The 8466-nt window shown below is 59.7% G+C and overlaps 1 protein-coding gene and 1 long non-coding RNA gene across 3 annotated transcripts in view; one reads left to right on the top strand and one right to left on the bottom strand.

Moving 5' to 3' along the window:
- RBFOX3 (RNA binding fox-1 homolog 3) overlaps positions 1-8466 on the bottom strand; it is a 353380-nt gene that overhangs the window by 304316 nt on the left and 40598 nt on the right. The window lies entirely within an intron of this gene.
- Positions 5581-8466, top strand: part of LOC102480512 (uncharacterized) — an 11096-nt gene continuing 8210 nt past the window's right edge. For both annotated transcript variants that reach the window (XR_001370179.1, XR_334128.1), the window contains exon 1: positions 5581-6168. This is a non-coding gene — a long non-coding RNA (uncharacterized LOC102480512). The remainder of the gene's footprint in view (positions 6169-8466) is intronic.

The following is an 8466-nucleotide window of genomic DNA, read 5'->3' as shown; positions in this document are numbered from 1 at the left end:
GGCTGGGCGGGGGAAAAACAGGCGCCCTCTAGGGAGCCAGCCACTCTAGTAAGGGTGTGGCTGCCCGAGGAGGTGGGGAGAGAGGACCCACGCAGTGACGGGCTTCCCCGTGTCTAATTGTGGCCAGCCTTTGCCCCCAGCCCCGAGATGTCCCGCCTAGTCAGAGCATTTTGCTTACCGGGGGCTGTGGACCAGCCAGGGAGTGACCACGTGGTTCAGGTGGGGGCTTTGAGCCACACTGGCAAGGTGACTAGGCTGGGGCTTGGGTCACAGACTGAGGTCAGCCAATGTGGGCACTGACCGTGCCTGTGGTGAGCCCAGTAAAGACCGTGGGCGCCAAGGCTGGGACCTCCCTGCAGGGCTGGCCTCTACCCTTGTGCACTGGCATACTCCCCGGGAAGGCTGCATGCTCCCCACCCGTGTGGACGCCCATGGCACCCCTCAGCTACCACCCCTGAGCACAAGCCTGATGCCTTCTGAGCCCTGGACCTCAGAGTGTGGGAACCCCTGAACCTGAGGTGCGAGGCTGGCTGTTTGTCGGCCAGGCCCCGCCCTGCTGGGCCCAGGACACTCTAGGGCCCATCCACCACACCTGTCACCTCCCAGGTCCTGGCTCTGAGGAAAGCCCGTTGTCAACAGCCTAGCGTGGGAAGGGGGTGGGCGAGTCCTCACTCGCATAAGACAACAGCCTCCCACCATGTGGTCAGGGCCAGGTAACAGGGCAGGGTGGCTACACTGAGGACACAGGGGTGTCTGGCCCATCGGCCCGGCCCGGGGGCCTGAAGGGTCACATGAGACAACGTGGGCCCAGCAAGCCCGAGATCTGGACAGCAGCTTCAGTGTGTGGGGGGGTGAGGGTGGGGTCTCCCCTCTGACGCTGCAGGGGACGGGGAGAGAAGCAGACCAGGGACATGAAACCGTGAGTGCCTGGTGAAGGGGCCGAGGGGCCAGCAGCCCACAGTGACCATGTGCTGCCTTCTATAGTCTCACCCGTGTAGCCCGGCCTGGCCCTGCCTCCACTGCACACCCCTTACCCGCTCCTCACAACCAGTCCCTGCTGAGCACGCCTTACATGCTCCCCACAACCAGCTCCTGCTGCGTGTCCCTTACACGCTTCCCACAACCAGCCCCTACTGTGTGTCCCTTACACGCTTCCCACAACCAGCCCCTGCTGAGCACCCCTTACACGCTCCCCACAACCAGCTCCCTACACACCCATTACACGCTCCCCACAACCAGCTCCCTACACACCCATTACACGCTCCCCACAACCAGCCCCTACTGTGTGCCCCATACACGCTCCCCACAACCAGCCCCTACTGTGTGTCCCTTACACACTCCCCACAACCAGCCCCTGCTGCGTGCCCTGTACACACTCCCCACAACCAGCTCCCTACACACCCATTACATGCTCCCCACAACCAGCCCCTGCTGTGTGCCCTGTACACGCTCCCCACAACCAGCCCCTACTGTGTGTCCCTTACACGCTCCCCACAACCAGCCCCTGCTGTGTGTCCCGTACACGCTCCCCACATCCAGCCCCTACTGCATGCCCTGTACACACTCCCCACATCCAGGCCCTGCTGCGTGCCCCGTACCCCCTTCCCACACGGTACAGAATTCAGGCGGTTCTGTGCTGTCCCGTAGGCAGGGCCAGACAGTGGGAAATGAAGGAAGCATGAGAAAATCGACTCGCTTTTTGAGCTGAACGGCCCCAGAGACTCGTATCACAGGGTGCTGTCCCAGAGAGGACTGCACGTGGGCCCAGAAAGGAGCTCCTCTGGGGCCTTCCGCCCTCTCCCCAGGCTCCTCTCCCTCTCTGGGGCCTTGGGGAGGAAGGAGAGGGCCATGCTGTCCAGACGCCAGGAGCCTCCAGGACTGTGACCCCTACAGGGGCTGTGGTGACCTAGGGAGCCCCACTGTGTCCAGGGCCTTTATGAAACACCACGCGGTTGAGATCGGGCGGGAGCAGTGTAGCTGCTGGCTCCAACCTCCTGGGGATCAGGGTAACCCGGGCTGGGGGAAGCACGGAGATGAGATGCAAAGGGGGCGTGTCTACACCGACTGTCCCGGGAGGGGTAGCACCTAGTCCAGGGAGCCCAGGGATGGGGTGGGCCAGGAGGAGAGGAGCGGCCTGAGAAACCCCTTGAAGCGGCCCTCTGTGAGGTGGGCAGGGACGCAGCCGGCAGCCCTGTGCACCGAGCAGCTGCGTGGGCCAGGCAGACTTGCGGCCTGAGGCTGGCTCCCGACCGCGCGGCAGACCCCGCTCTCCTCTTAAACCATCCAACTGACCCGGACGCCAGCTGGGATTAGGTGCCAACCCACGCTCTCATGTCGCTCCTCCCCCCCGGGGCCACAGGCCACTCTGCCAGCGCCTGCGTGCACAGCCTTCCCTGCCCGCGTGCAGAGGTGGTCCACGCTCAGGTGGGCGCCTCTGGGAAGGCTGGGGAGTCGCGGCCCAGCCGGCTGCAGCTGCTCCACACGGCCGGGCTGGGTCTGGCTCCTACCCAGGGCTTCCTGGCCCAGCCCCTCCTCTGCTCCCCCAGCACACGCTTCTAGTCCTGGAGCAGCTGTCGGGGAGAACAGCGACCTAGGGGAGGGCCCGAGTCCAGCAGAGCCCGGCTGTGTGGGGCCAGATGGGGCAGATGCCGCAGTCTCCCTGTCTCCTAGCAGCACGTGTCCACCCCAGGGCCCTCTCCGCCGGGCGGCCTGAGCTGGGAGCCCAGGGCTCACCCTGGCCCTTTGTCTTCTATCACCACCTGCCACGGACCGAATTATGATTCCTCAAAACTCATGCGTTGAAGCCCTAGCCCCTGTGGCTGCACTTGGAGGCGGGGCCTATAAAGAGGTTAAATGAGGTCGTAGGGTGGGGCGCTGCTCCAGTAAGATTACTGGCATCCGAAAGGGTGGGTGCAGAGCAGGGGTGCTCCCTCTCTCTACACACACACACACACACACACACGTGTGCATATATAACTTCTCTATTTCTCTCTATATATATACATTTCTGTATTTATATATATGTACATTTCTGTATATATATTTCTGTCTCTCTACATATGTGTGTGTGTATGTATATATATACATATGTGTGTGTATGTATTTCTCTAATTGTCTCTCACTTTCAAAAGAAATAAAGGTCACGTGAGGTCACAGCGAGACCAGGAAGAGAGAACTCACCAGGCAGAATGGACTGGCACCTTGGCATTGGACATTCAGTACCAGGTATGAAGCTGCCCCTTCCTGCCGGCAGCCAGGACCACCCCCGAGCTCCAGACTGCAAGCCAGCTGCCGACTGGCCATCCCCACCAAGGTTTCCAAAACCCACCTCGGATTTCAAACACCCAGAACCAAACGCGCCTCTCCTACATCCTTCCCCACGGATGCAGCGTCGCCCCGGCTTCCCGGGCAATCCTCCTTGGTATTCTTGGTTCCTCGAAGTTCCTGCTGGTGTCCTGTCCACCAGGGCGCCTGTCCACTCCTCCTCTGGTGCACGTCCTGCATCCCTCCACACCAGACCCCTCTCGTCCCCACAGAGACCTAGAACCTCCTCCAGGGCTTTGCCCCCTGTCTACTCACAGCACAGCAGACGAACGGTCCTGGAACAGAACATACACATACACGCCCCCACCCCATATCCCCATAGGTGCCTGGTCCCCACAGGGTCCCGGGCCGTAGCAGCACAAACCATTAGCCCTCACAGTCACACCAGGAGTGGGGCTCCTGCTGGACTCCCACCTATCAAGGAAAGGCACCCACCTCTGCCCACAGCAGGGGGCATGAGGACATGGAGGACCAAGGGCTGGAAGGAAACTTCTGTGCCTCAGTGGAGCCAAAGGTGCCAGAGCCAGCTCTGCTGCGGAGCTCCCTGGCCGCAGTGGTGCCCAGCACACAGCCTCCAGGCCTCGCCCACCTCTGCCAACACAGTTCCGAGGCAGAGGCCAGCCCCATGGCCGGCAGCAGGGCCCTTCCAGTCTGGTCTCGAGTTTCTGCATATCCCTAACATGGGGTGGCTGCCCAAATGTTACCATAGCCAGGACACCTCCAAGATGCTCACAGCCTTCCTGCCTTCCCGTTCATCTAAGTCCATCTTCACTTTACAAGCACCCTCTCCATCAGCCTTATTGCCAAGGCCCTCGGAATTCCGCGCCATGACCGTCCACAGCTCTGCCCACTCTCTTCTGCCCACAACGCTGGGCTGCTTCTGCCTCCCGGCAGCGTGACCACACTGCCATGGACGTGGCCACACAAGGTCTTTGCCAAACCCGCTCTTAACTCGGGGTATACCCGGAGGAGGGGTGGTGGCGGGTGCCTTTTTATTTTTTTCTGTAGTAGACAGCAGACTCTGTGGTACTCCGCTGCTTAGGCCAGGCTGCGAGGGCTGCCTTGGCTGCTGGCGGGGCTCTTAATGCACGCGTGGGCCGTCTGGGTGGGTGGGGAGTCTGGGGGCACCTGCACTTGGCCACTGGAAGCACAAACTCTCTTTCTAAGGTCCTCACCTTAGGACGTGTGCACTCACTGGAGAAAAACAGATAGTGAGAGGGGAAGTGAGCAATCACCCCCAGGGGGAGGCCACGTTGCAATTCCTCCTCCTCCACCCTCCTCCTGGGATGCGGGACACACACGTACACGCTCAGCATGATTTTCACGCTGCCAGGTCTGGGACTCGAACCGCAGTCAGCCACGTGAGAGGTCAGTGCCTGAACCATCTCACCACCTGCTGGCCCCAGCACGTGTTCATTTTTAAGTGGTCACTAATGGCTCTTATTTGTGTACAATCTATTCCGTTAAAAAATCACCTTATTTGTTTGAAGTATAAATGAAGGACAATTAATTAATGTGTTAATTACCTCTCCCTCCCTCCTACACATGCTGATATCAAAGGCCCGTGTCTCTGATGTGAAGGGGACACGTTCATTACTGATGAGAAACCAGGGAGATGCCTGAGGCAGAGAAAGAGAGGACAGGGAAGGCCAGAGGAGTGACCTCTCACAGGTCAGTCTACAGGACGAGCCCCACCAGGGCAAGGCGGGTCCCCGCAGACCTCCCCCGACGCGTAGCTCCCTAAGCGCACAGAAACTGTCCTGAAGTAGAGTGTTTGGAGCACTGGAACTTCGCCCGGCCCCTCCTGCTCCCTCCACCCCAGCACTAACCAACCTGCCTCCTCCTCTCCCTGCCCACGCAGACTCCAGGTCACGCACAAGGGAGGCAGCTGAGGCCAGCAGTTTCCCTCCGGAGCCAACAGCAATGGGACAAAGGCCCGTCTGCAGAGAGGCACAGTTAGACCTGCAGCCAGGCCAGGAGGGCCTGGGGCAGCCTGGAGAGGAGAGTCCTTCCCTCCGCTCTGGGACACCCTTAGGAGGCCCTGCCCTCGGCTCCCGCCTGGGCTCCTCCATAGCGTTCCCCCCTCCCGTGCCAGCCCTCAGGTCCCACCTGGACCACCACAGACACAGCATCGAAGTGTCCAGGGCGTGACCCCAGCTGTTTCTGCCCTTTCCTGTGACTTCGCAGCCCATCACAAAGGCAGAGCCTGTCGCCCTCGGGCTTTGCCAGGGGACTTGCTTGTGCAGTTGAGCTATTCCTGGACCTCCGCTGCAGCTGGCATGGCTGTCCAGTCAGCCCAGACCCAGAAAGACCCCCAGGAGCAGGCCTGAGCCCACTGACTGTAAGGACCACGCCCAGGGGACCCAGCTTGAAGCAGAGGCGCCCAACCCAGCTCAGCGGCTGAGCAGATGCATGGGAGAGGGCTGGTCTCTGCCCGTGGAAGTCACACTGTGTCAAGTGACCACAAAGTCTGAATCAGCCAAGATGGAGCCAGCACTCCCGGGGAAGCTAGGGCTGGGCTTACATAACCCGTTTTAAGGGTATTTTTGTTTAAAGACCTTCGTTACTACAATACATATGTGGGGTCGTTAACAGAACCCACAACTCGGGCCCCACAGTCATGAGCGAGAAGCTTCAACACTCTCCAGAAGGCGCCTCCCAGCCTCCTGGCTCTGGCCCCAAGACGGCACTTCAGCACCCGTTCAGGGCCGTTCACAGGGAAACCGCCAACCAAAAGCACAGCGAAGTGGAACCAGATCAGCAGTCAGACCCCCAGAAGGACCTTTGTTTATAACGGAACAGGGGGACCTGCTTTGTCCGACCTCACCAGGGAGCATGCGTCGGGTGAGTTTTTGTTGCTCTGCACATAGCCACAAGTGGGGACAGAGTGCTGTTAGTGGGCCTGCCTGGGGGCTCAGGCTGTGGGGTGCCACTGTGCGTAGATACTGGAGCTTTGTGGGAGGCCTGAGATCTGGCCACTGTGCACTGTGATCCTGGCTGGGGGCTGGGGGCGGGGGACCGTGGCACGGCGAGACCCCGCTGGTGTGTACACGCATCCTCTCTTTCATGAAATAAACCTAAAACAAAGAGATGGGACCAGCCCCGTAGGACAGTACATGGGAGCTGAATTGCACCCGGCTGCCCTTACTCTGAATCCTGGCCCCAGTGGCTTGAAACGCACAGTGCGTGTATGTATATCCATACCCCAAATCAACCTCTCTCTCTCTTTCTCTCTCTTTCTGATGAGCACGTACAGCTTCTGGCAAAACAAAAAACCATTAATATTGATTTGGCGGTTACAAATAAACTTTAGCAAGTAGGGGAATTCTCCAATATGAAATCATGAAAAGTTATGATTGACTATAAACGTTTAAAGCCACTGATGTAAGGGGCAGTTAGTTACACAGCAAGAACTGACTATTACAAAGATGAGGACCTGGGGACTCACGTTCCCCAGCTCACAAGAACTGTTGGAAAGTCTGGAACTGTTGGCAATGCCAGGGTAGGCTGAAGCCACAAATCGACACAAGGCCCCTTCCCACAACAGGGTGGGGTCCCCGGGTTTATATCACGGTAGGAAAGAAAGGGCCTCTGCTCTGCTTCCAGGCCACCTGGTCCCGATACATTCCAGCCAGTTCCAACTGTTGGTGGCTCCCAGGTGGGTCTGAACTCAGATCTGCCTGAAAGGGGGGGTGTGTCTGTCCTCTGGGCTCCCCGCCACCCCAGGGGCTGCCTTGGTGGCTCAAGAGGAGACTTGTGGAGCTGTTTGACACACCAGCTATGGGGTCCTGAGGGGTGAGGGGCAAGGGGAAGCACTGCATCCCTGCCAGGTCCTCCTGAGAGGAGCTCAATCAAGCTCCTTCCCACCTCAGGGTCCCATCTGCCTGCAAGATGCAAACAGCTCAATGGGAGGTGCAGCAAGGCTTCCCGCCATGAGATGCCAGGCTGGCGGCGGGAGAGCGTGCATCCCAGACATTACGGGATCAGGTATGCAATGCCTGACCAGACTGGCAGGCAGGCCCATGCCAAACAGTCAACCCACCCATCCAGACGGCCCCAGCAGGCCCGATGTGCTCCACGGCATCCACATTCCAAAGCGCGGATAACGGGACCAGCCCAGGTGGACCCTCGCTGGCCCTGGTGGCCCTGGCCCTGACCGCAGAGAGGACTCAGCCAAGAGGCAAAGAGGCCCAGCGGCGCCTTTGTCCAACCTAGGGACAGGAGGGTCTGACTCGGTGGCTCCGAGTCTGCGGGGGCCTGCCTTTTAGGGAGAGGGCTGCCAGCGTGCACACCAGTGAGAGCAGAGTTCTCCTCTAGGGTGGCTGTGGAGCCATGGCAGTCTGGGGTACAGCTGGGCCCGGGGAGGAGGGAGAGAGCTCTCCAGGCCCGGCTACCCACTCCAAGCAGGCTCTAAGTGGGAGAGCGTGGGCATCCACAGAGCACCAAAGAACGCAGCTATTAGTCTGCAAAATAGGAAGGCGCTTGCCCCTGGCCCCAAAAGGGCCGCAGGCTATATCAACCTGGGACCCCAGTAGTAGGCCCACTGGGTGCTTCATGGGGACCAATGTGTCCCCCTAGGAGATGGGTGGTGACTCCACCCTGTGTTTGCGGCCTGGCCAGGCAGTCCCCAAGGACAATGGTCCCAACTCTGTCACCTCACAAGGTTTTGCACTCGGGGTCTGGTGCAGGATCCCGGGTCCCCATTTGTCAGCTCTGTGACTATGGCTGGTAGCTTCCGCTCTGTGTCTTGTGTCATCCCTCAGTAAAAGAACAAAAGGCTGGCCCCTAGCGTAGAGCCAGATCCCACATGGCCAACCGCGGTTCGAATCCCAGCCCTCCTGGCTTGAAAAACATTCCAGGTGTGTGTGTGCGCGCATGTGTGTGTGTGTGTGTGTGTGTGCAAATGCCTCAAATCCCTGACGGGCAGGACAAACAGGAAAGATAGTGCCGTGTGACCACGCCCACGAGGGTGCTTTCTCTCTCTCCCCCTCCCTCCCTCCCTCCCTTTCTCTGGTGACAATAAGAGAAAAGAAGGACAATGCATCCTTCATCAGGGTGTAGGGAGGTGACCAGGTGGGCACTGAGACACAGCCTGGCCTGGCCCTCCAGCCCCACCCACGCACTGGCCTGCTGCGGCCGTGG

This window comes from Tupaia chinensis, unplaced genomic scaffold (assembly GCF_000334495.1).
Source record: "Tupaia chinensis unplaced genomic scaffold, TupChi_1.0 Scaffold000159_1, whole genome shotgun sequence".
Classification (NCBI taxonomy): Eukaryota; Metazoa; Chordata; class Mammalia; order Scandentia; family Tupaiidae; genus Tupaia; species Tupaia belangeri.
The sequence above is the reverse complement of the archived record's forward strand: the minus strand, read 5'-3'. Positions and strand labels throughout refer to the sequence as shown.